Source organism: Oreochromis aureus, linkage group 9 (assembly GCF_013358895.1).
Source record: "Oreochromis aureus strain Israel breed Guangdong linkage group 9, ZZ_aureus, whole genome shotgun sequence".
Classification (NCBI taxonomy): Eukaryota; Metazoa; Chordata; class Actinopteri; order Cichliformes; family Cichlidae; genus Oreochromis; species Oreochromis aureus.
Genome location: NC_052950.1, coordinates 27,626,614 through 27,653,735, shown reverse-complemented (window position 1 = coordinate 27,653,735; position 27,122 = coordinate 27,626,614). Strand labels below are relative to the sequence as shown.

General features: G+C 43.2%; 1 protein-coding gene across 1 annotated transcript in view; it reads right to left on the bottom strand.

Moving 5' to 3' along the window:
* Window positions 1-25,738, bottom strand: part of LOC116311429 (cadherin-6-like) — a 75,155-nt gene extending 49,417 nt beyond the window's left edge. Inside the window, 1 exon segment of the mRNA XM_039617671.1 lies at window positions 25,633-25,738. The gene's annotated coding sequence lies outside the window, so the exon portion shown is untranslated.
* Between the last annotated feature and the right edge of the window lie 1,384 nt (window positions 25,739-27,122).

Below are 27,122 nucleotides of genomic sequence, written 5' to 3'. Positions count from 1 at the left end.
TCAGTGCACAATAACAAACATATATCTTTAAACACTTCTTAAGAATCTACTGATATGAAGATCTATGAAGTCATTTTATAGCCACAAGACCTCAATCTTAAATATAAGGAAAAAAAAGAATTTCTATTATAAATGTAAAAAAAAATCATTTCACAAAGACATTTCCATCCAAATCCTCGCCTTTACATTTCCCTTCACTTCTCACCGCTGAATCGCTTCAGTGATCTTTCACTTTCCCTCCAGATGGAACTGATCAGCAGGAAAAAACCTGCGTGCTACAGGTGGTTTACTGCTGCTGGAAGCTTTCGCTTGCTTTCGCAGGTGAACTGAAATTAATTAGTTGTAGATTTTGTAATGAGCCAAACCTTCAGCAAGGTCCAGCTTCTCAAATGTGAAGATTGGCAGTTTCTCTGTGCTTTACCACATTTCCTAAAATAAACATTGGTAGTCTCGACAGTTAATGGGCATGGGCGAGGTTGAAATGAACAAACACGAGCTGTACTACAAATACAAGACAGAAATAAATAAATAGCTGAAAAAGTTTCACAGAGACAAACCTATTAAAAAAACCCCAAAAGATGAAGATTAGTTTTTGTTTTTAGAGGCAGTCCAATGCTTGGACTTTTTGATAATTAAAACGGCTGCACAAAGTTTTCCGAGTCAGGTGCATCTCCAAAGCTCCAAGAGAACTGCTATCAAGAGCTCAAACCCATGACAATAAATAACTTCAAGCATGCAGACAGCAACTGGTTTGCATTTTTCTGAATTCTATCACAATTAATTGCTGCATTATGACAGTTTGTATGTAATTACCAACTTGACCCCTTTCTCGTCACAGACTGATTCCATTGTACTGCCATTTTCTTTCTGTCTTGAAGCTTTGAAGATGGCAACTGACCGTGTGCAGCTGCAAACCTACTAAACAACTACTGCAAAGGAAAGATATTTCAAGCTCATTGCACAGAGCTGCAGTCATTTGGGTTGTGCTGCAGTCTCCAACTAGTGTTTTCCCTACTGTGACTGCAGCATTATATTCACAGTTAATTTGGCCATGCAGTGTTTGATTTTCATGTTGCATTAGTGAAGCTGTGACAACATGAGTGCAGTGGGTAGCTGGTTTGCATCTCCATTTTAGCAGAAAAGAATTTACATAAAAAACGTAATAATAATAATAATAATAATGAAAATCATCATCTATTTGTCATTGCTTGCTAAAGGCAGTGACCCATTAAGAGCAAATGTAAACATATCAGGGCAAGGCTTTGTTGAGTTAACATGATCACTTATTCTAATCAAACAGAGGGACTTGCAAATAAAAGCTGGCCTCTAATACAAGGCTGTTGCAAATATAGCAACGCTGGCTTGTGCAGCTTAGATAAATAAATGCCCCGGGCACTGGAAACGTTGTATATCATTATAATTTCAACATTTTTTTTACATTCGGTGAATAATAGAAGTGAAACAATTAAAATGCATCACCTTAGGATTATTTAAAAACCAACTAGGTGACCCAGAAAAAGCTACATCACCCTTTTTTTTATTCCCATATCAAACCTTACACGTTGAAATCAAAATGCTCAAGTCAAAAGATTTCGTGAAAATCAAATACAGGAAAAGCTGGGCACAAGACCAAAATGATAACAGGAATGCGAAGGGCAGACACGCTCACATTTCCTCTGCACGAGCTTTGATGTACATTCATGTGGACACGCGAACTGTATGCTGAATGTCAGTCATCTGATTGATGGGCAGGCTGAGTGCTGCCTAACATGATAAATTTAAGATTAGTATGTTTGCACATCAACGTATAGGCTTACATCTTGTACAGCATTTGTAGAGCTTTATCTGAATTAAGCCTCTGAATCAACATCTAATAGAGTACACGGCTGTATGTGGAGCGGCCCGTTCTATCTTTTTAAGCAATCTGCTTCTGCACACTTTATCTGACCCAGCAGAATGCCAATGGAGACCCTGGGCAATGTCGAGGCCCGTTTATTACCTTAAGATCAGGGTAAAGATACTGAACAAAATGACTGTTTGCAAACCATACAGAATGGCCCTTACGTGGGCGGCAGAATATCTGCGCTCAGTCATTTCTCCCACCCATTCTCTTTTTCTGTCCGCTGTCCTCCAAAGGCCAGTGAACACTGGCAAATGTAAGAGGGAAACGGAACAAGAAGAACAGCAACAGGACGGAGGTGGAGGAGGAGCAGAAGGTAAAAAGAGAAAGAAGGCCATGTATTATGCTTTTGTTCTCATTATTCCTCAGCGGCTGGCCGATATCCAGGCCGCCAATGTTCCTCAGCTGAGGTTTGGTAGGAGGGTTATCAGAGGGTCCGCTGGGGAGCGTCTGCAACGTTCCTCCATATCGCGTGCTCTCAGAAGGTGGGAGCAGAGGGATGAGGGGCCTGGGGAGAGGGGAGATTGCAGTGTAGCCCCAGTGTAAGGCAGGTTTGGTCAGCTTCCCCGCGCCGACTATATCAGAGAATGAGGAAACGATGTCTCTGGACATGAATTAAGTACCCTGACCTGCATGCAGAAGCGCAGCCAGACAGACTGAAGGGACTGAGAGAAATGGAGCGAGAGAAGAGCGGGGAGAGGAAAGGTGTCGGCTGATGGGAGCAGAGCCGGTAGTGTTGTGCTGTTACAATATCAGAGTTTTTGCTGTAGATACAACAGCCTAAGTTTAGTTTAAAATCTGATGCTGCAGAAATAAAGAGAAAAAACACACATCAAACAACCGCTGAGATTCATACAAAACAGATGCCGCACTACATCGACTGGGACAGCTTTGCAGCAACTTTTGTACAGGGATTTTGATGTTGGTTGGGTGTCTTTGTAGCGGCTGCATATTTCTCCACTGTGCCAGTCTGTCAAGCTGTTTGTGGTGAAAAAAGATTTGGTTCAAAACATAATGGCGAGTTTGATGCAGTTGTGTGTTTTCAGCTTATTTGGCAATGTCTGCTGCATTGGCAGAGGTTCACGAAGACAGTTTGAATGTCTTATTTACTTTCACTCCTACAAGCCGATCCCAGAGATCAGCCAGGGCACAGACTCCAACGTCATGTAAAGATGCTTGTCGACTGAACTGTTTTTATTAACAATGCTGCAGCATGCTTTTGTTTGCCTTCCTTACATACCCAATGAAAAGAAAAGCGTCTCCTGGTGAGCTGGAGATCATCACAAAGTTTATCTGCAACCTTGTTTTGACAAAAGTTGAGATGCCGTGCAAAATGTAAACCAGGATACTGACTGGCAAGTGATTTAAACCATACACTTCATTGTATATCACAGATAGAAATGTGTGTATACATCTTTTTCTTTTTACTTTGCACAACTGCATTTCGAGCTTCAGAGGTTTAAGACCCTAGCACTACCCAAACCCAGTGTTTTACTGAAAAGCAAAACAGACTTTTTTTGATGTGTGTCTTGGAAGAAGACTTCAATGAAAACAAAAATCATGTGTTCGGATTACCACGGGTCACAGTTATGTTAGGGTTAGGACTGGTGTTGTAAGCGATGGGTTAATGCCTCAGCATCCAAAACTCAGATTTTTGAAATTCTGTGAATCTCTTACTAATGTTATGCAGCATAGTTGATAATTTCCCCAGATTAATGCTAATAAGTCTTTCACAGTGGTGAGCCCGTTTACTTCTGAAATAGATGTGATTTTACTATATTACACCCAATTATTTTACTGTTGTTGCTAATTAGTTAAATGTTGTCTTTGCATTGTTTTTAATGAAATACATAGTTTAAATGCTTTAAAACTTTGTTATGCCCAAACCTTTATATTACATGTAGCACTTCTTAAACCAGAGGACCATATGGTAAGGATTTCCAGACATATGTGTAGGTGTGCAATATTTTTACACAAGTACAATATTGTGCAAAAGGCTTGAATCACCCCTCATTATTATATCTTGCTAGGAAAATGGGAAATAGATGTATTAGTAGTAATTTATTGAAACATATAAGGCAACATAGAACAACAACAACATACAAGGAAAAAAGAATTTGTACAATTCTTGAATATTCGGTATATACACAATAATACAATAGTTCCACGGGCTTCTTCAAAGCTCTTCTTTGAATGTTGCCTGGCTTTTGTTCCATTCTCCATCAAGATGATGCAACACTGCTTCAATAATGTTGAAGTCTGGGTTCTGAGGAGGCCAATCCATGACTGATTGGTCTGTTTGGTATTTCTGTCATGTTAAAAAATAAAGCTGTTGCCAATCAGATGCTTTCCAGATGGTATTACATGGTGGATCAACATCTGTTGGTACTTTTTTGTCTCCATTGTTCCATCAGTTTTACAAAATGAAGCCCAAACTATAACAAAGCCTCCAACATGTTTTACTGCAGACTCTTACTGTTCTATTGCTGCTGATTTTCAGTCTAGCTCTGGTGTAATTTGGCATTCCTCATATTGTTCAAGTTTTTTTTTACGCCGCTTCTTCTTTTGTTCGCCACTTGTTTAGTTTCCTCTGAGTTTTAAGGACACACTGCACACCATGCTGAGATATACCAAGTTTTTAGCTAATTGGTGTTCTGCAAATCACCTTGCTGGTATAAAAATACTATTTTATGCAAGTCAAACTGTGTTTTCTTTGGCATTTTTCATAGATTGAACTAAAGAAAAAGGAACAAATTATGTGTTCTCGCCACAGGCTGCTAATAACAAAAATACAATTTCAAATTGGTTCTTTGGTAAGTTGCCTGTTATGTGTCGACACAACATTCGCTTAACAAACACAAAAACCACTGTAAATGGTGATTTGCAAGGAAGAGGTGAATGTCTTCAGAAAGCCTAGAGAACTACTGGTCAACACAACTTTAATAAACGAGGCAAATTGCAAAGACATTTGGGTGACTCAGGACTTTTGCACACTATTATATTTAATTTAAAGGCCAAAACTTGGAGTTATTTAGTTTAAACTTGTATCCAAGTTTCTTGGATATGAGAATCCATATGTGAGAAACAGTACCCATATTTAACTTGATATATACTAGAACCTTAAGCAGATAAATGACTATTAAAAAGACATGCTGATGAGTTTCCATTGTCCTTTTAAGGAATAAGTTACCTTTTGTGCACATTTCAAAAGAGGACTGATCAGACTGGTCTTAAAAACTAACCATCTCTTCAGTTTCACAAGTGTTAAGTTGTTTATGACAAAAGAAAAATATCAGTAGAGCTGCTGCTGTTTATTTTTTTCTTTGTATTCATAAGAGTGAATGATGGCGTGTCTTGTGCACTGCATTGTGGCACGACTTCAGAGAAAACCAGATTCTGTGATCTGTTAAACAAATGTCAAACCGAGTGTTTGTTTATGTCGCCTAGATGAGACGCTGAACTTCTGCATACAGGACACACATGCCTAAAGTTAGATATCAGGTACTTACTGTGACAACACTAAGGGCCAAAAGGGGTGGGGGGGAGTGAGTGAAGGAGAGGTAGAAACGTCCTGTCAGAGCAGCGTCAGCAGTCAGGCTAGGAGACTGGCCCATCCATTACGCTACCTGTCTTCTAGAGGCAGCCAAGGCATGCCCTGTTTTCCCCTTATGAGGCAAATTGAAACTGGGGGTTAGGTCCCCTCTTTCTCTTTTCCCTCATGCGTTGCAGTTTATAGCAGTCCCCCCTCCTCCCCCCTCTCACATCTCCATCCCCATCCCCCGGCGTATGCCTGCTTTGCTTGCATAGGCCTAAGCTGATATGCATTATCGCTGGGCTTTTCGCTGAAAGCCAGTCACTTTGCATGTGTCCTCTGCCTGGCTCAGCATGGGGTGGGGAGGGTGGGTGGGGGGAGACTTCCAGGTCAACAGTGCGTGCGCTGATGGAGGCAGGTGAAAGTGAGATGGACTGTCAGGCTTCTTAATAATGCCCGTAGAGAAATAGTCTCTCAGACCACCACCCTCCGCTTTCTATAAACTGCACCTCACAGGCCAGACGCTCTGTTTCCTATCCAAATTTGTAAGATGACTGGATGATTTTTCCCCTGCTCTCTCTCTAGTTTTTTCCCTTTTTCATTTCCCTCCCCCAACTCCCTGCACTCTCGACTTTATGAATTTACTTAATTGACGCTGGAGAGGAGCATGTGGGACTTTGTGCTATTGATTTGCTGTAGGCTTCGGCGTGGTTGGAAATACCAGCCAGTCTCTGGGGTGGACTCATGAAGCTTTCTACCTCCAGTCCCTCAGCACTGGGAAGCCGGCCTTTTCAATGGATTTCTTCATAATGTCACTGTGGAAAGCTAATGCTTTCACTACATAGAGGGCTCCGCTGTCCCTAAGGAGCGCTCGCCCCTTGACCACATTTGTCATACCCTAGAAGCCATATTGTACAGTCCCCTGCCCTGATAATTCTCTTGACAAGGGACCACGACCAGGAGTAAGTCAGCTAAAGCTTGATTTTTGCTACGTCAAAAAATGTCATGGCTGGTTAAGAATGCTGTGGTGCCACGTGGAGCCCAGTGGCTACGACAAAAATGCTTGCCTCTTTACATTTATACTCTATGAGGCTGACGTTGAAAGAAAGAAAGGAGGGAGATTTAAGGGAATTTCTGGTTTCTTTCAACTTGGATCTTATTTTCAGTACTGAAACACATCATTTGTATTTGCCTTCCTCAGAGAAGTCTGAGCGATCAAAAGAACGCAAAACTTAAACTGGATACATCAAACCCAACTGAGGTCAAATTATTTGGCAGAAAAAACAAAGAAAAAGAGAAAAAGATATCACTCCAAGTGTCTACTGTAGGCATCCATCACAGTGTGCAGACTGTATTATACTATGGATAACACAACTTGGGTGTGCACTTTTTCTGTGTTTACCTAACGCCTCTGTCAAACAGGCCAAGAGAGCAGTCGGAGACCCCATGGGAACCACGGGATTATGGCAAAATGTGCATTCCATGACTGGCTGGAAAGTGATTCCTGTGCACTGCTGGGTGCTGCATCAAAAACCGCCTTATGATTGTTATGGTTACAGACAGTTTGCAGACAAGTTGGTGTCTTGCGTGCAACCGCTCGCCAACTACTCGTCAAGTGGTAACGAAACATAAAAAAGGATGATCCAAATGTAAAATGAAGAACGTTCATCTTCAAAGTAAAATTTGTTCCTCACCGCTGCAACCGACATGTTTCAAAAAGTGCAACTTTTACTCACTTTTCACACTTTTATCACTGCATGAGTAGATGGTGAGTGTTTGGAGACGCAACAGCATGTTCTGTGCAAACTATGGGCACCAGTGGGAATCTGCTGGTGATCAAAGCAATTACAAGGAGGGTTTTGGTGCAGTGCTGCATACGTCTTTGCAACCAATTTCAACTAGCAGCGATGGCTTGCCAGCCAGTTAGGTCAGTAGCAGCCGGTGGTTGCCGAGGGGCACAGGCCTTTGTGACTTAAGCAGCAGCCTCTGATGCTGAAAACTGAGGTCACTGGTGCCAAAAATGAACAACATACAATTAAGCTTAACCAAAAAACTGCCAAACTGTTTTATATTATTGTAAGCAGTACGAAAAGGAGGGCAGAAATTTTATATTTTGTGTTGCAGGTCAATATACTTAAATATTAAATATCAAAGAGCTAAATATAAAAGCAACAAGCATGGTTAGCTCTTTGTCTTTCTCAAGCTAATATAGTCTGATGCTATAATAATTTTGTTGCATCCCTCCTCTGAACATCTGGAGTGTTGTGATTAAATCAGCCTGTAATTAAGTTGTGTCCCATAAATAGTCATGTCATCCCTTACAGATTTTCGAAAGCTGATCTTTCAAATGAAGCGCTACAAACTGCAGTTCCTCTAATATCCACTTGAGGCTGTCTCCACTGACTCAGAGAGAGACTTTGAAACTCTGGTACAAAAGTGATTTTGGTATCTATAGCTAAGTTCCCGATTTGTAACGACAATACTTTTTGGTTAATCTTCCTCTTTTAATTGCACTGAGACCAACTCATGGATTATTGTGGTGTGGCCACTTTGATGGACAGGCTCCTCTGCTATTCCAATAAGCATACTTGATGCAATTATTAGATAAATAATACAGCTTTTTGTACCAGTAATAACTATGCGTTCAAGAAATCCACATTGAAGTATCCTATTTGTGTTTTACTTAGAACTAAATAGCAGGTATTTATGTTTGTACCATGCACTCATTCATCCAGATAAAAGGCATACATAGACAATATGCATAGACTTTGGTCACTTATGTGTACAGAAAAACAACATGGCAATGGCCAGAATGCTATAAACAAAACCAATTAGCGATGCTGCACCATTATTATGCAGTTTAGGATTTTAACTCCAAATAAAGTTCATCTAAGGGTTCTGCTACTTCCTCTGTGTTTCTAGATCACACTTACGGTGAGTACAGTGTAATTAAAACTGAGAAAACAGAGAAATTATGGTGGGGGACTACAGGCTAAACACAAGCCGTAATTAACCCTAATTTTCTGTTAAAGAAAGAGGAACCGGAGCAAAAACGTGTAACCGAAGAATAAAAATGAGTCTGCTCTTGTTCGAGCCATCTTCTTCGAACGCCCATTGCTGTAGGTGAATTTTGAAACAGAGCCACAGGTCTCGTCTTTCCCTGTTTGCTTTCTCAGGGAGCACCATCGTCATAATGAAGGTGTGTAATAGAACATGACACCATAATTATATTCTCCCAGTTAAGAGGCAGTGTTTACAACAAGCACAAGGCTGCCTTTATTTTCTCCCTCCTTGCACACACACACACACTGGCTGCCTCGCCTGCCCCGTCTTCACTTCATATCATGTGCCATTTAATTGCATTAAAAAAAATGCTTGATGAAAAAATGAAAAAAGTAAATTGCTTTAAATTGCCTGTCACAGATTGTGTGGAGTCACCATAGAGCAATAAGACTTGTGCTTTGTGGTGGGTGCTGGGTAAGCAAGATTAATGTGTCTGCTGCCAATTTTAGAATGCCCCATGATTCTACGCTCAAAGAATTGCCTGGGATAACATTTTGAATCAGAGCAATTAGTTATTAAATGCATCTATCGGGTTTATCGAACACAGGACCGTGAGGATAGAGACAGGGACAACGTGAGCTGCACAAATGCATTCATCAATACATATTGGATCTGGCCAGCTAATGGCCTTTTCTGTGAACATGGGCTGTTACAAACAGTGGGTCTGGGTGGCATTTTAGCCTAATCTAGAGTAGATTACTCCTCCTCTACTTCTCCCACCTTCTCTTCTTGTTTTTTTTATTTTTCCCTAACGAGGGATATGAGCGACACGGCAAAGCACCCTATCGCGCCCGTTGAGCCGAAGACTTGCACAGCAACCCAGAAAAAACCCCGGGGGTGCAATTAAAAGTGAGAGAGGAGAATGTCAGCCGAGTGGCTGAGCAAGGGAGACGGGAAGGAGGAGGAGGAGGGTTGGGAACTGGTGCCACAGGTAACCTGGTCATGTTACAATCCACAGAGGAGGCCCTTATAAGGCTGCTAATGTGAGGAGGTGTCAGCAGCAGGTTGTTCTCTTTGGCCTCCCCGTTTCCTCGTCCTTGCTTCATCTCAGACTCGGTTTGTTAAGTCCAACTCAGACTGGATGTCACAATCCATGTTATGCCGCTCGCTGGAGAAATCTACAGCCTAAATTCCAAGCGTGAATAGGGAAACACTCGACCCAAATGTGGGAGTCTCCATTTGTCTTATTGCCCATGTGGGTTAGTGGTTCACAACCGACTTCCCTGAAGCCAATTATGGAAAAAAAACTGAGCATCTGGGTGAACTTTTGCTCCCTTTTCTGTCCTGTTTTTGCAGCAAAATGGAAACCAAGAGAGGAAAAAAAAGCAATGTCTTCACAACCCTGTCAATATATATTGATCTTTTGTTTAGCTGAGAAACTCTGTCTAGACACACTGTCACATTGTCTTGAAAATAACTTCACCCCACTCCAATCTGATGTACAGACGTGCCCACTGCCTCACAGATTAAGGCAAGGAAATTGATCACTAAAAGGAGATTTCAGACAGATGGGGGTTATTACCACAAAAGAAAATATATATTAAAAAAAATCTCCACAGATTGAGGAGGCCAAAATCATCATCATAAAACGCTGCAGAATAAACAGCTGAAAATCCCCAGTCAAATTGGAATGCAAAGCTGAAGTGAAATTCCTCGCTGAACGCCTGCAAAACACCAGAGTCCTCTAGTCGAAATTAGGATTCAACCTGCAACACTGGAATAGCACCAAGATTTAGTTAAAGTTGCTCTAAGTCCCCTATCTGCTTCTAAATAGCACATTAAGTTTTCAGCAAAGATGTGTTACCAACAATTACCCCTACCGATATATTCTCAGGGAAAGGATGTTATTAGATGTTTATCCACAGACTAATAACATATCTGAGGAAATATTTAGAAAGAAACGGGATGCTCTGCGTGTGAATCCGACAAATTGTAGACTATGTGATTAACCAATTTCCGGATCATACGTGTCGGGGATGTGAGGCTGTGCCTTTGAATGGACGACAGTAATCCAAACAAATTAGCTCATACTATCCCTGTCACACACACACACACACACACACACACACATGCACACACAGACAGGGGGAGACCACAACATTCATCCCAGTGCACCGCTCCAGAGCTCACTGCAAACACATTACCTTGCCTCGCTGCCCAAATGCATACCAAATAACCCATATAAATCATACAATCTGGGCCAAGTCAATGAGAGCTATTTTGCCTGTTTTTCTAGTTATTTCCACTGTGCCATCATTCAGCAGAGCCCGCATCACTCAGACCGAGGCTCTCACAACCAAAGCTGGAGTGGCCCAGTTTAAAACCCACAGAGGGCTCCTGAAGTAACCATTCCTCCAGCACACTTGATTTTATGTGTCTCCTCAGTCTGGACTAAATTGTGGGTTGCCAGCTCTCCACACACTGCTTGGTCTTTCAGCTCACTCCCTATTCCTTCTTCCTGTCGTCACAAAAACAGAGATGGGCACCTTTGAACTTACAACAGTGTTTATGGTAAGTGACAGAGCAGCAGAAGAGTATCCTCTCAGTTACTTCCCCTAGTGTGAGATGAAGTGATTCCCAAACTTTCGTTTATCCCACTGAGTCCTGTCAGATGAACCTTTCCATACTCCCCTCAGGTTCAAATCAGCTAATTTAAGTCCATTTTACTGGATTACTCTAAGCTAAGTATTTACGCTAAGTGATTAAATTCAGCTTATCCTTTAATCAGTTACAGTTAGCAAGCTGTCATAACATTTACTCATAGATACTGCCTGACTACCTCAGCCATTTGTCCACTGCTTACTTACATTTAGCAAACATGTTCGCAAACAGCTTCAACCGCTTACCCATTATGTGTGTTTTTAACATGCAATTTTATTCATCAATTATTCTTTTATTGCTAACGATTTGAAGAATTTATTTTTTAGGACATTTCAACTGTTAAGTACTTGCTTCCACTGTTTATGATAGACAGACTAAAAGTAGCTACTTTGATGTCGTTGAAACTCGTAAACTCACCAAGAAACACTTTGTTTGCCAAACACTTATATATGATTGGAAAACCATGTAGACGTTTGGTAAACAATCCATATAGTTCTATAGAAGATAACAGCAGTTATCGCCCCCTGGTGGCCATTAAAAATAATGTATGTTTAAGGCAAACCTTTTTTAACTGTCGATGCTGTTTATGGCCATTTTTGACTGTAAGCCATATGTCTAGTTATTCATTTCAAACTTTTTATTTACAGCTTTACTTATATTTTTTTTAACAGTTACAAAGTTTTAATTTGTATCCACATTTTTAGTTTGATCATTTAACATTTTATTCAGATTTTTAACAAACTTTTAAAATATTTGCGTTGATTCATAGCTAATACACAAACAATGTGTATTAATACTTTTAGAAAACTTTAGAAACATTTTCATGAAAGTTGAATGGCTGACAATGACATTTTGGCTTATTTATTTGCTATTTTAATAGTAATTACTGTTCTTGGATTTTTTTTTATATTCTATAATTCTGCAATTTCTCTCTGTGAAGCACTTTATTTGTATAGCACTTTTTTAACAAGGTCATAAAGCTTCCTCTTCTTTGCATTATTATTATTATTATCATTATTATTATAAGCATACCTCTGAAATAGTTTTATAAATAACCTTTTTATATAACAGTTCAAAGCACTTCCATACTACTGGCTGTTCAGATTTTATCTGTACTTTTAGTGAGCTTCACTTATGGGCTATTACCTACCTATACACCTGACTATTTTGTTTATCTCTACTGCTTAGACCCAACAACTACTCTAGTTAAGCATTACTGTATTAAGGTTGCATTACTGTGTGACAGATCTAGGTCCAAATAATTACTTTAAGCCCTGAAAAAATACGATTTCAGACTATGACATCATAAACAACAGAGACTCTCACATTTGAGCAAGCAGCTTCTGATTCCACATCCGAGAATTAATTGACTAAATGGGAGCTTAAAATCATTATCTCCCCTCGCCAGTTCTTCAGTTCTGTGCTAGGGGCTAATAAATGGAGGCCTGATTTTGCTAAATGTCCTCGTGAAAAGATTAATAATGTCTAGTACCCTGGTGGCAAACAGATGTGGTCGTCCTCTGCTCGATGGCAGAACAAATGGGCACGAGATGTCCTCGCGCATAAAGAGCAAAGAAATAATAGCTTAATAGCATTCATCCTGTGACACGTTAGCAGATGAGACACCCTGAGTTGTTTGCTTTCCTATGTGTTCACCGGAGCACATGTTTTGTCACCAGCAGCCGTGTGGTCTAACACAGCCCTCTTCTGAAGGACTGACAATGGCAGAGGGGGGTTAGGGACAGGAGGAGGGAAGAGGCTCAATGGAGGGTCTGCCGGCTTCCTGCATTTCCCACTGTGGCCTTTGTGGTAATACACTGGTGGTTATGGGAGCCTCCGTCTCTATGCAAATCAGTGTTTGCTTCCCAAGTGTTTGCATGGCTCATGTGAAGTCAAGCGCAAGAGTCTGGCTTTTCTGTACATTTAGCCTTGCACAGTCTGGAGGCCAAAAGGCCAGAGAGCATGCATAGGTGTTGGGATAATATTCACAGTAAACCAGGCAATTAAAAGGCTGTTATTTCTGTATCAATGACACTGTTTTCCTCCGTTATAATACTACCCTTCCAGGATATTAGATTAAGACGGAGCCATTGCTTTTAAATGATGGTACGTCTCATGAAGCAGATGCATTGATTGGGCTACACAAAGGTCAAACTCGGTGCAGTGAATTGAAAATCAGTGGAGGAGTTGTGTTCCCACGTTTGTCTCAGCCTCCCTGTTGTGACAATTACACGAAAGGGAGCGACGTGGAAGCACATTTCCATTCAGGCGTATATTGACTGTAACAGCAGGTCAGCAGCAAGGCAGTTAAGAACACAATTGTCACAAAACCCTAAATAATACATGAAGCTAAAACAAAGACATCACCCACCTAAAATATGACCCCAATAAAAGGCTGCACAGAGAAAATGTGTTCCCCCCTTTGACTAAGAGTAATGACCTTCCCACAGAAGCCCACCATAAAAATCACACGGCGACAGTTAGGAGCACCTGTTTTTACATTATTAACAGTTGAGGCTTTACACATGTTCACAAGCTAGAGACATGCATGGCTTTTGACTCTTCGTAAATTGGACAAAATTCCTCTCAAACCGCACCCGACTAAAACCAGCGAGGCAGCCGAGTGTCAAGAAAGCCATTTGTCACGGGCAAGACTCCTGCAAGGATATCAGCCTAGCCCTGGGATAGAAAAACGCACCACAAATGAAAACAGTATAAATTGTATGAATACCACTCAAGAATAAGCCGCAGACTTTGTGAAGGCTTCTGAATTTAAATGGCGCATATAAATACATATTTTGGTAGCAATGCTCCTTAAGAAATGAAAGGAGGGTATTTGCTGCCTTCTCCTTTTTCAACAGATCCGGCTGGTAAATAAGGGTCTTTCAATCCGACCACGTCAGAAAAGATTCAGGCATCGTCTCAGATGCAGAACAGACGGCCATGATCTCCTCTGACCTTAACTGTTACTCATGTTTATTTACCTCTGCTCGTTACCCCTGAGGGACAGCGGCCTCATCACTAAAATGAGCGCTGAGATGGCTTGCTTTTTTTGTTTTTTGTTTTTATTACCACTCCCGGGAATGGATGACTCTAATGAACAAAGAAGCCCGATTGATCCGAGTTAGCGTTTGATTCCCCGGCACCGCTGAGGCCCACGCTTCAATATGCTGGCCTGCCAGCAGAGCACCCCTTGAACTTTGCTGTACACACATCTTTAATCACACTCACCTTTTCCGTGGCTGGTGTGACTTCCAGCTTATTTGTAATTACCGAGCTCCTCGGGGTTGGCTCAACAACAGGCCCGGCCATAGGTCACAGAGAGACACTGTAGCTGGCCATATGGGCTCCGGGGCCTAGGGGCAGAGAGTGGGTGGACGGCCGGCATTGGCACCGGGAAGTTACCAGAATGGTCGGAGCAGGAGATTGAATTATTCAGAGACAGGAGACAGCCTTATCGAGCAGCGGCCACATTGCACTGACGTTTTCACCCCAGTTTCTATTTCCCATTTCACACCTGGACTATTGCCAGATAGGATATGTTCAGGCACCTCGTTTTACCCCAGATTCACAATCACCAGCCACCAGTCAAAAGAGGGTATAGTGCGTTATCTATCACCACCTTACCACCCGCAGCACCTCCTCCCTTCCCTCGTCTGTTGTCACCCAAGCAGCAACAGCATGGTGTTATTACAGATAAACAATCAATACTGCATTAACGTGTCCGCGGAGGCTAGCCGGCGTTAAACAGGCAGACGAGGAAAATAACTCAAGCCAATGTCTCGTGGACTTCAAGCATTGCTCACATATATACACGTACGGTGTATATAAAACTCAAGCTACTTTCTTTCATTATCCCCAGCCATCATTTCTTTGTGTTTGAGGTCAGTGGATACATTTCTTTTCCTTCCTCTCCTCACTGGTCACAGAATAAAACTCCACTGCATTAAAGAAGTAATACCCTACTTTATAGCAAAGGTGACCATGGATATTGGAGAGCAGGGACCCATACGATCGATTTGGAGCGAGGAATGGAAATTTTAACATGATTCCCAGCCAGGCATTTTAACTTGGGGAGTACTGGACCCTCTCTTTTGATGATTGCTTCCAATCCGACTTCCATTTCAAAATTCTGACGACGTCTTTATTTGGGGAAAGGGCAGCGAGCGAGGCGAGCCCTGGTGCCTCGCTGATGGCTGTGTGGTCCTCTTCCTCTTTGCAAAGCTTCTGTGCGGCACATTTGCATCTACATTCCCAGTGCAACTGAAAAAAAAGAAGGCTTTTCTTTTCTTTTTTTGGGCCAGAACTTCTGTGAAAAAATGAAAACAAAGGCTTTCTTATGAGAAGGCCTTAATAGTCCCTCCTTCTCCCAGGCTGGAATTAAATACTCTTCATTCCATCCTCATTCATTAAGCCCCCACGCCCACAACCTTAACACCATACGGGGCTATGAAATACTTCGCACACACAAAATAAAGGAGTTGGACTTGGCTGAATGAGTGCGGCGACTGTTTACTAATACTGCTGCTCACTCTGCTTTATTATAGAGTGCCAGGCTTTCCATTACTGCGACGGGAGAGAGAGAAAAGGAGGAAGAAGCAGAGGAGGGAGCGGGCAGCATGGAATGAAGCGAGAGGGAGAGAGAGACTGCCAACGTCAGATTAAAAGAAGAAGAAGAAGAAGAAGAAGAAAAAACCACGGCTCAGTTGATTTACACCTTCATTACTCTCCCCTAACTCTGCTTATTGCAAATCATGATGCTGCTTTATGAGCTGAATCCTCTATTACGACAAGGCCGGGAAGACAGTGCTTTAGTCCATAAAGCAACCGTACAGTAACCGCCACCCGGCAGCACCCGACCCACTCATCCTCCCGCCCCAGCTGCCAGGGGGAAGGGAAGCGAGGCAGAGCCCGAGTCGCTGCCGAAACTTGTTCCAGCGCGCAAATCCCGAGCTTGCTCGCTTGTCCCCTTCCTGGCCGCTTGCCCGTGGACAACACACCCCGATATCTCCGAGCCAGATGCCAAGGAAGTGTGACTTAGCGAGCGCAAAGCTCTGTGGTTACGTCTGGAAGGAACTCACAGCGAGTGTTTAATGTTACGTGAGCGCTGCCATATTTAAGTCAACAAACATGTAGGCCATTGGAGGCGTGTGTTTACTGCTTCCCCGCCACCAAGTGAGGAGGTGCTACTGATGCGTTTACTCGAAGAGCCTTTGGGGGATATGTGTGTATTTAGATAGAGAGCAGTATGGCTTTTTAAAAAAAACTTTTATTTATTGAACCAAGGGGAGGTCTTCAGAGCACACTTGCTCTTTTTCTTGCTGTGATTGAATTTGTGAGTGTGTGTGTGTCTAGAAAGAGACGGCGAAGGAAGCTGGGTGCAGGACCTAAATAATCAGCAGATAGGCTGAGGCATGTAGGTGAGCGCGGGTGTCAGTGCGCTGATGTAAACAGGGCGCCTGTGCAGGAGGCACCCTGGATGGAGGTTTGTTCTGTGTATGTAACACGCTGCTCCGGCCTGGCCTGTCTGACTCCCATCTGGAACAGAGTTGACAGAAAAGTTGACAGATGCTTCACCGACGTCCATTATTTATGAGACTGAGGAGATCCACACTGCATTTCACAAGTGTCTGCTTCTGCTACTGTAGGTCGAGTTCTGACATTGTACTCTGTGTGTGTATGTGTGTGTGTGCACCTGCTGCCTCATGTTTGTGTGCAAAGGCTGATGAACCGGTAGCTCAAGGTATCATATCCACTTTTTTGCACATTAGCTCAAGCACACCATGTGTGCTTAGGTACTCTTGTTTGCACATTCACTCTAGTGAACGCCAAACCTAAGTAACCACTCCACCTGCCTTTGTGAGTCTAACCCCTGACCTCTGGAGTGTCACTATATCCCTGGTAGGCAGGCAGCCCATCAACTCAAGCACGGAGGACCGTACACCAGCAGGCTCTGGCTCTCTTAAAACCCACTTAAAGGCTTACAGCTGGGAGGCCTGACCATCGGATTGAATTAAGGCTATGATTAATTGAATCTAGTGGTGAGTAACTTGAGTGACTGATGTCTCGTAGGACCAAAGGTCCAGACACAATGCTTCAGAATAAAGCTATATTCATTCAGTCAGTGACATCACAGCCAGCTTCAGCGTGCCTGAGGCATGGATGGTTGCCTCTAATATTATTGCTCGGAGTGCCGCTTTAAGCCCAATACCACCGGCGGTTCTGCTGCTCCTGCTCCTAACAGCGCCAATGTTAATGAGAGGCACAATATAATTAATACAAATGGAATGTTTAATGCAATTTTTCCATTTCAAAGAAATTCCCCCGGCATCTTTCCCAACAATGAATTCAACTCTGTTGCATTGTCCTCGGGCAAACAATAACCCACGTTTGGCATTGCCTTCATTAGATCAAACTCAATTATTGCAGAGCGCTTAAAGCTCTTCCAGCACAAGGCTGGACTCTAAGGCTGCCTGCTCCAGCAATGTGAAAGTCCTCCGGCAGGTCCTGGCCCATTTGTCTTTGACGGACAGCGGCGTCAAACAGTAATTGGGTGCCTGTGAGACCCATACACATCCGTTTGTCAGTTATTCATGTCAGAGCACAGTGTTCAGCTGCTGGGGGTCTTAAACAATGACCTTTTCTCAAAGGGGACAGGTTTCCCCCTTATGTCTGAGGGACGCCCAGGGTATTATTTAGCTTGAAACAGCAGCGTTCTGTTATTGCTGTGTGTCCCATGTTGCAGCAGAAAGCTCGTATTGTGTCCTTCCCCGAGGAATATACAGTCCCACGGCGACGCACACACTTTGATTCGACAGGTAGCTTGTGCGGAGGTCTTTCTATTTCTCTCGCTCACAATGAACCATCCTAATGTTTTGAGAGGTAGGAGAACAATGGCAGAAACCTCTCTTTTTCACTCCTGAGACTGAAAGTAAATAGGACCTTTGCTGATGTGTTTGCCTGTTCATTTACAGCACCTCAGAATACAGCCTGCACATTGTACCTCTCCGGGAAGAAAAAGAAGAGAAAAAAAAACAAACCTCACAAAGGCATTCTACAGGACAATAGCACAGCGAAGGAAACAGGCGCACAATGGAGTCCAGATATCATTCACAACATAGACAGGAGACCATTATCCACAGAAGGAGGGGCCCATGTGAAGGTGACAGGTTTGGGAGACAGAGGAATTGTGCGCTCAGTGCTGCCACCAAGACAACAGCCTCCCTGAAGCCTAACCTATAAGGACAGGTTTTACTGCGCCAATGCCCGCTGGGTTGAGGTGTTACACGTCATCTGCAATAACCTGGATCATTACTCCTGGAGGCTGTTAGAGGGGAAAATCACATCATTCTGCTTTCGCCGCTGCCAAGAAAAATTGACACGCTAAAAGTCATACAAAGACACACCTCAATATGCACGCGCACGCACGAAGGCCCACAAACAACCTCAGCATCGCCCTCTCTCGCAAACAGACACATACGTGTAATTACGCAGCCGCGATCTATCACGTACTGTCAGTGGTGTCTGGGGGGTTAACATACCAAGGCATCCCAACAGCGTCCCACCAGCCAGCGTTGCCTGAAGCTGACAGCTCTCGCTGCTGCTGCCTTGCAGGGGTAAAGTAAGCATCATTATTGCCTTCTCTCACCATACCTCTCTCTACTTCCCTCTTTTACAAGTCTCCCTTATTTCATCCACCACTCGACCCTTTCCCTTCACTGCCTTCTCTGTCTTCATTGTACTCCAGTCAGGCGCTAATGCTCCTTGTCCTGTGGCTGGACTCTCTGATCTCCTATTACCCTCTCGTCATCCAATAGTCAATATTACCAACTCCCACCCCCCAAACCCACCCACCTCCTGACCAATCCTCCCCTCTTCCTCTCTTTGCTTTCACAAAAGTCTCAAAAGTCAGACAGACAATTTTGCCCCTCTCCACCCACCCCTTCCACCCCTCCAAGCTCGTCTTCCATACACTTATTAACTGGCTGTCATGTTCAGCAGCCTTCCCCCAGACAGTGTTTAGCGTTCCTCAGTCCTCTTACTGCAGTCAGAGTTAAGCCTCTGGGCTTTGCACAGACAGGAATCCAACTAGAAGGGAAAGGCAGGACCTGCGGACACGATCTGTCTACTGCACTCACTCGCACTCTCGCTCCTGAGCCAGGTACCTCAAAGGCAGCGCTGAAACACACACATCATACAAGACGTTACCTCCACGATGGCTTTTCTTAAATTAAATACTAGCAAAGGAGCTAGATTACAGAATCTAAGAATCCAGGGATGGAACAATTACTTGTGATTTAACCAAGTTTTCTTAAATGACATAGTTTTTACTAATTGCAGAACGCAAGATCCTCTCAAGATATAGTTTTGAGAAAATAGCACTCATTTTGGGGTTTAAATGTGTGGGCGAATTTTCACCTCTCTAGGAAGCTACATTTTCACCTCTGTCACTTAATCTGTATGTCAGCGTGGTGTCTGAAACCCCCACGAACAAATTTCCATGAAATTTGCCAGAGAGCTCAGCCTCAAGCCTGAGAAGGGTTGATTAGATTTTGATAGTGATCTGGATCTGTGATTTCCACTATTAGATGATTATTGTTTTCCACCCCCCACCCACCCACATACTGGATATAGAGATTTAATTCCAAATCCAATCCGCAGTCTAACGGTATGCTCGCTGGGTCAAAAAATCGATTTCACCTCGAATTTAAGAACCAAGGAATGTTCAGTGTCCTTGAAGGTGGGCTCCATCCAGTTTCCGCTCATATTTTCGATGACATCCAGGAAAGAATTCAACTCCTGGGCTCGACTCATTGTGTGGTACCTACAATAGTGGATTTGTCATCTGCCCCGTCGTTCTCCACCCTCCCCATCCCAGGGCAAATGGTGTAAGAAATGAGACGTGGCTGGTGGATAGACTTTCATGCCCCTGCTTTACCAGTGTCATTTCCGCAACTCTGAAATTGTGCCATGGTCTACGGGGCTTTGTTGTAAATCACTATCTCCCACTGTCAGACTGCAGTCTGCTGCACACTGTGGATGCCGGGCTTTCTGCTGCCTCCTGGGTGACTAATATATCTTGTTAAATTGTGCTGAGAAGCGTGCGGAGAACTGTACACCTTCGCTCTTTGTACTGTGTTTGTTTGCTTGCATTTGTGCTTGTGTGTGTGCGCCTCTTTCCATATGTGTGTGAGCCTGCGCCTGTGCATCTGTGTCTACATTTCGTGGCTGAACAGGAAGGTGGGGATGTTACTTTTGCAAATACGTTCGCTAAACTCCACAAGTCTGTCAGGCTTTGTTGGTAATTCAGTTAGATTGCCATTCGGTTAGCTCAACCACCACATAGTGTCGGAGCTGTGAAGCTATCTCTCAGCCACTTCATAATTAGAAAAGCTGTGGAGCCAAGCCACAGTTTGAGGGGGAAGAGGGACCAAAAAAAAAAGAAAAAAAAAGAAAAAACTGTTGGCAGACTGCGTTATTCAACATTGGCAGCGATTTACTCCGTCTCCCACCCCAAAGACACGAATCTAAGTGATTTCATAGTCACATCCGTCCTCCTGTGCCATACTGTAAAAAGCTGCACTCGTCTTTTATCACCAGTTCATGCGCTCTTTACTATCAGCTTCATCCAGCAATGTGCATTACATTACACACACACACACACACACATACCACATCTCTGTCCAACCACTTTGAAAACAGATTTAGGAGTATATTTCTGTGTAATTGGTGTTCTCCTACACGAAGCAGGAAGTGATAATTAGTCATTGTTAAGTGAGGTATAAATTGTCAGATCTGTGTGGATTTATCTTCTCAGCACACAGAGTGGAGAATAGGCCTTTTTCGGAGGGATTTATACAGACTCTATAGGGATGTTCAACCCTCCTGGCCATCGTCCAGCTCGCAAATCCCTTCAGCTGAAACCTGTCGAGAAGCAGCCTTCGCCGTGGCTTAACTGTATCCCATCTAATTCTTGTGTCTTTTTTAGTCATAGCAAATTCACTCTGAGACTCAGGTTGACCTTCAGAGGCAAGGTGAGGGCGGACCCTGACAATAGTAATCTAATAACCAGAAGTAGACGTCACAAATTCCTGCCTCCTCTGTGAGTCTGTGGGTGAGAAACACGCGTCTCGCCTTATTTTGGTTTCCATGCAATTACGGATCTGACGGCTCCATAAATAGGCGTCTCTGAAGGGAATCTGTCTCATTAGTAAAGGAGCAAGTTAAGAAGTCACCATTGTGGCAGCAGAAAATTTGCTCTAATGGTCACAAGAAGCCTGGAGAAATAAAAGACAGCGTCACATATTTAGTGAAAGGGGGGGAAACTTCAGATTTGAAAGGAAGCGAAAAAGAGAAGAAAAACAGAGAGACCTAGTTGGCTGGCACTGAAAGAAGCAACTCCAGATAAATATTTGGCACAAGAAAATCTTAGGAGGAATCCCGGAGCACTCGCAGAACAAACAACGTCATGATTTATTATCACATCATACAGACCGTGACTAATGCACTCAAACAATCAAGGTGCATCTACTGAACTACAATGCCCAGGGGTGCTCTCTGCCTCTGACTTCAAACATTCGTAAGCGAGGCACACACACACAGACGGACACACGCACACACATTAGAGCCACTCGCCGTGCGCGCAGGCTCAACAAATGCCCACAAGTATCCAAACACGCTCACAGGAGAGGAAAAGAGGGCCGCAGAGATCACCATAGGGGATCGGAGGGTGCTTCAGCACAGACCGCTGGGATGTGATTTTATTAGCTCCAGATGCCACTGCAGAGAGGGCTAGAACCGTTCAATATTACGAGCAGGACACATCAAAATGATGCTGCCCATCTGGAGCACAAATAATGTAATCAGCTCGGGTCACCGGTCATCATCGTCTGGCCGTCGGGTAAACCCACCATCCGGTGACGTCAGCGCTCACAGGGACAGACAGGAGTCGGCCGGCAGACTGAGACTGGAGCTTTTTGGAATAGCCCCTGAGCTGCTGCACATGCCCCACAGAGGAGAGATATTTGGGAGAAGAGGGAGATGAAATGTGAGGGGCTGTCTATTGTAATCTAAGCTCTGCTTTAGAAAACGCTGATGGCTGGAATATGTCTATCCCCCCTCCGCCTGTCAAACCAGTTCAGCAATATCGCTTAAAAATGTCTTCATGCGAAGCTCCAGCGCAGCCGGCGCGATAAACACATACATGCTGTACTGTATGATCCCCACACACATGCACACATACAGACTCTGTTTGCAGAGCCTTTAAATATTCAGTACCTGCCATGTTTTCTGTTTGACTTTGATCAGCCACAGATTCGACTCTGTCCCTTTCATCTCAAAACTTCAAACCAGCGAATGAAAAACCTGGACCACAAAAGCTATTCTGGTTAAGACAATCTCCTTTCACCACGCTGCTTTGTGCCATATAGAAACAGGTGGGAAGTTGTTCCTGTAAAAAGGCAAGCAGCGAAGTTAACCCACTCTTTTCAGATGTAAAGCTTTTTTCTTTCTTTTTCTCCCTTATCTTCAGATAAGAGGAGCTCTTGTTTGTAATCTTAAAAGCATGTGTGAAGAGGCGTGCTTATTGCAGAATATTCCCCGGGTAGTTTGACAACTCCCCCAAACAACTTCTTGGCTGCCTTCAGGCATATTACCTCAGGCTTACTTTAAGCCAGAGCAATAACTAACATGGAGCAATCTGCAGGCAAACAGGAAAGGACGGCGAAACTTTTCCAAGCACAGAATTCAATTTTCAGGATTGTGCAGGGGCTGCTGGATTCACCACACCTCTACCCCATCACCCTGTCGATACCTGCAAGTTTGGAGTAAAACAGCCAAGTTAATCCCTTTATAGCCTGCCTGCATTATTCAGCGAAGCCATTAAATATTCACAGCCACATCACTGATATCATCTTGTTGTCAATAACGCTGGAGGACATGTTGTTTTTAGAAAACTTGAGTCAACTCCAGGAGTGCCCTCCCCCAGAAAGAGGAAAAGAAAGCAAGGCCTTTGAGCTGATCTCTAACAGCAGAGCAAAAAAAAAGAAAAGGCAGCAGAGCATCACAGTGCGACTGCAGGCGGCCACAGATAGACAGTCATCCGCCTTTATCAGAGCATGCTGTCCCACCTGCATCGATTCGCATCCCGTGGATTTGCCACTGGCTTCAGCGCGATCATCGGTGGAGAGGGGCGGAAAAAAAGGGAATCTTCAGAGATAGATTCACGCGAGCGTCGGGGTGGGGGGGGTTTGGGTGGGGGGTGAAGTTTCATACGCGACAGAATAAAAGGCAAAGGTGCGTTGAGAGCCCAGGCCTGCATGATCGCATCACAGGGCAAAAAAGAAGGGGAAAATGCGTCGCCGAGGACCTCTGTACCGGGAGGAGCACGCTTCCTTTCTACATCCACAGAAATGAATGAGAATTGCGCACAGAGCCCTTTCACGAAAGAGAAAAGTTAAAGAACCCACTGGCCACCGATTGACCCCCGATATAAGTTGAATGAGCAGGCTCTGGACATGCATACAAATAACTTCGATTCAAACTCATTTCCAATTCAAAGCCCGAAGTTACCCCACTAATTAGTCTCCTCCAAATATGGATTTTCTTTCTTTCTTTCTTTCTTTTTTTTTTGCCCCACTTGCGATTTCATTGCAATCCATACAAGAGGAAACCGTCTTATAAAGGCGACACGATTAATTCGCTTTGGTCATTTTCCAATAGGTGAGCAACCGAGAATAAAAAATTAACCCCGACTCGGACAATACAGCGCGCCGCAAAGAGAAGAAGTAACTGTTCGAGCGGCGAATCGGGCACAAATGAGACATTTTCCCACCGGCGGAGAGAAGTTGCAAGCAAAGCTCACCTGATAATGAAGTTTATTCTAGGGAGGAAATGTTCCCGGGGTGTTGAAGGCGCACGTCGGAGCCAAGTGTGTATCCGTTCGCTGCAGCTTTTTTGTTGCCCGTTGTTCCACCTCAACTGCGCGTCTCAGTCGCGCTGCATCACTTCTCGCTGTGGATGTCAGGGAGGCTGAGAGGCTGAGGGGACTCAACCCTCCCATTGGCTGCCATTCACAAGTCCCCAGCAGAAAGGGAGAAGGGGAGGAAAGAAAGAAAGAACGAAAGAAAGAAAGAAAGAAAAAAACAGTGCCACACTCCGACAAAAAAACAAAACAAAAGGAAGATGGCAGAAAGGGGGGGATTAGGAGCTCCGGTGGGGCGAGCGCGTTCAAGTTTATTAATAAGCTTGATGTTTTATTTGTGCATCTGCATAATCCCCGTGATTAACAGCTGCAAAGTCATAGGTTGACTGCGGGTTGGGAATCAATCAATAAATCTTTATATTTGCGAAAGCATCCAGTTAGGCTCGCTGCTTCCTTTAAAACCGTGTAAACCACAGATCACGGCTTATTACAATAGCTAATTAAATGTGAGTAACTGTGTGAACTCAAGTGTCATGCCAGGGCAAATTAGCATGTGTCTTAATATGTCCCTATTAAGCCTACAGTTACTATGCTTATGATAAATTCAATAATATGCATGTATTTTCTTTTGTGCGTCCAACAGAGCTGCAAATGTAAATGTACTTAAAGTATGGCTATGAATCAACTCTATGAACTGAATAATGCTGCTGCAACAATCACCATGCACTTACTATTAAGGCACTTCTGTTAATAGCAGCCTGACTTTACTCCTTCTATTACATCCTGCTGTTTCTACCACTAATACCTCACGATTAAATGCTACCGCAGGACTATCCTTATTATTATTATTATTATTATTAGTCGAGGCTTCTAATAGTAAAACCCCAATCTAATACAGCATCCCTGCTATGAACCCTACCTTTATAAAGGTTATTATTTTCATTTTTTGACACTTCAACTCAGTGGTCATTTCAGAGTCTGTAATCCAGTTTAAAACACTATGACCTCCCCAAAATGTCAGCTATAGCGATATTTGGGAGGGGAAAAAATATATCAGCCTGTAACTAAACTTTCTTAGAGTAACTGTTTTGCTGGTGGGCACAAACATTGTGAGAGCCTCTCCTACCTTGAAAAGAAAACTTGATCTGTATGGTCCGCTGTCTGCTGCTAATCATGTCAGACTTACATTTGGGGAGATTTATGTGTTCACCGGCCAAGACACGATTTTAGCATTTCTAAATATATCTCAATTAAGAGCACAATCAAGTGGGAAGTGCTCAATCATAAGAGCACTATTGCAAAGAGAAAAATGGGCTAAACTGAGCTTTTGCAGCTCAATAGATGCTTTAAAAAATAAATTTCGCTTGACAAAACAACTTTGCAGGATGTACAGTTTTCCATTAAGGCGTTTTTTGTAAGGCCACTTCACTACAAAAAATAAATTACAGAAATAAATAAATACATTTATCAAATCACACGTGTATATTTTGCCCCTGGTCTGCGGTGCTATTTATTGATTTAGACTGTTTTGGCGTGAGTTGCCCAATTTTGAAGATTTCCGCTGCTAGGGATGTCGGCCTTCTCTTGAATATAATGGAAGTAAATGGCACTCACCTTGTGGCGCTCAAATCGTCACAAAAATACATTTTAAAAAATCATGACCCTTTTACTCCAAAATATCCACAAACCTTGCAGTAAGCAGTTTCATTTAGGAACTATTTTCTTTCTACCAACAACCTTCAATCTTATCACTCCGCAGCAGGGAGCATACCTCTGCTCGTGATGAGTGGCTCGTGCTCAGGAGAGCGTGACAGGATGTAAATATTAATGGCGCCCCGCTTGGCTAAGCTGAAACATTGGCTAGCTTCACTTCTTTTGGTTGACTAGTGTAAGATACGATAGAGATAAAATGAGATATTTTTATGCCTAAAACAAAAAAAGTGGTTGTAATGGTGGTGATGGGTATCCTGTATGACAGCAGCCAAAATATTAAGCACGGCCTATAACAAAATAGCAAAAAAAGAAGAGCCATAAAAAAAGCACAATAGGCTCAACAGGTTTAAAAAGACACACTAAAAAGGGGGGAAATTTAATATGCTTAAAATGAACTCGATAAATACAAATCTAAATAAAATATTAGAACGCCAGAGCTGAATATAACACAATAAGCAGCTCAGTAAGGAAAAACACAAACTCCTATAAGGTAGGAGAAAATGTTCTGTCTGTAGTCAGGGGCGGATCTAGAAGGGTGGCATGGGGTGGCAAGTGCCACCCTAAAATGATCTCTTGCCACCCCAAGTGCCACCCCAGTTTTGCATATGACAGTGTTGTTTATTAAAATAAGATAGCATTAACAGTTTGAGCGTAGTTACAGTCAACAGTGAATATAAATGCTAAAACTGAATATATTGCATAGTGTTCCCCCCTGCACCATTATTAACAAATGGTTCAGCCCATAGCAGGACGGCTTTTTCTTGTTTTCAGTAGCAAGCGGTGTTTATGATTGTGCCAGAGCACATTTTGAACAACACCATGGGAATTTCGGATTTTACACAGGTGGTTGGATGTTACACTCTGGAAATGGAAGGAAGGTGAGTGTTATTAACCCTCTGTGGTCCACGGACACGCTGCACCTCCAAATCACATGACTGATGTAAGCTGACAAAGCAACAAGCTGCAGCCACGCTGAGTCTCTATTTCAGCCCATATTGAAAGTTCGGACTTAAAAGTTTTTACATTTTAGTTACAGGCCAGTGAATCCAGAGTTGTGGTAATATATATAATCCATGCTTTTTTCTAAATACTGTCATCACGTTTGTGTGTGTGTGTGTTTTAAGCGTTTTCTAAGGACAGCGAAAACAGTAAAGAAAGGGGAAAAAAAGCCACCGCTTTCCTATCGGTGGAAAATGCACCATGTCAACCAATTAAAAAAAAGTCAACACGTGGGATTTGGTTGTTTAGGAAGAGGGTAGAGTTTTGGGAGTGACGGTAATGGCAGCGAGACAGAGCGGGCGAGTGAGAGAGAGGAGAGAGAGAGAGAGAGTTTTAGATGTGGGAGATTTGTGACGTTTAGTGTGGAGTGTATAGTTAGTGTGTTGTGTTGT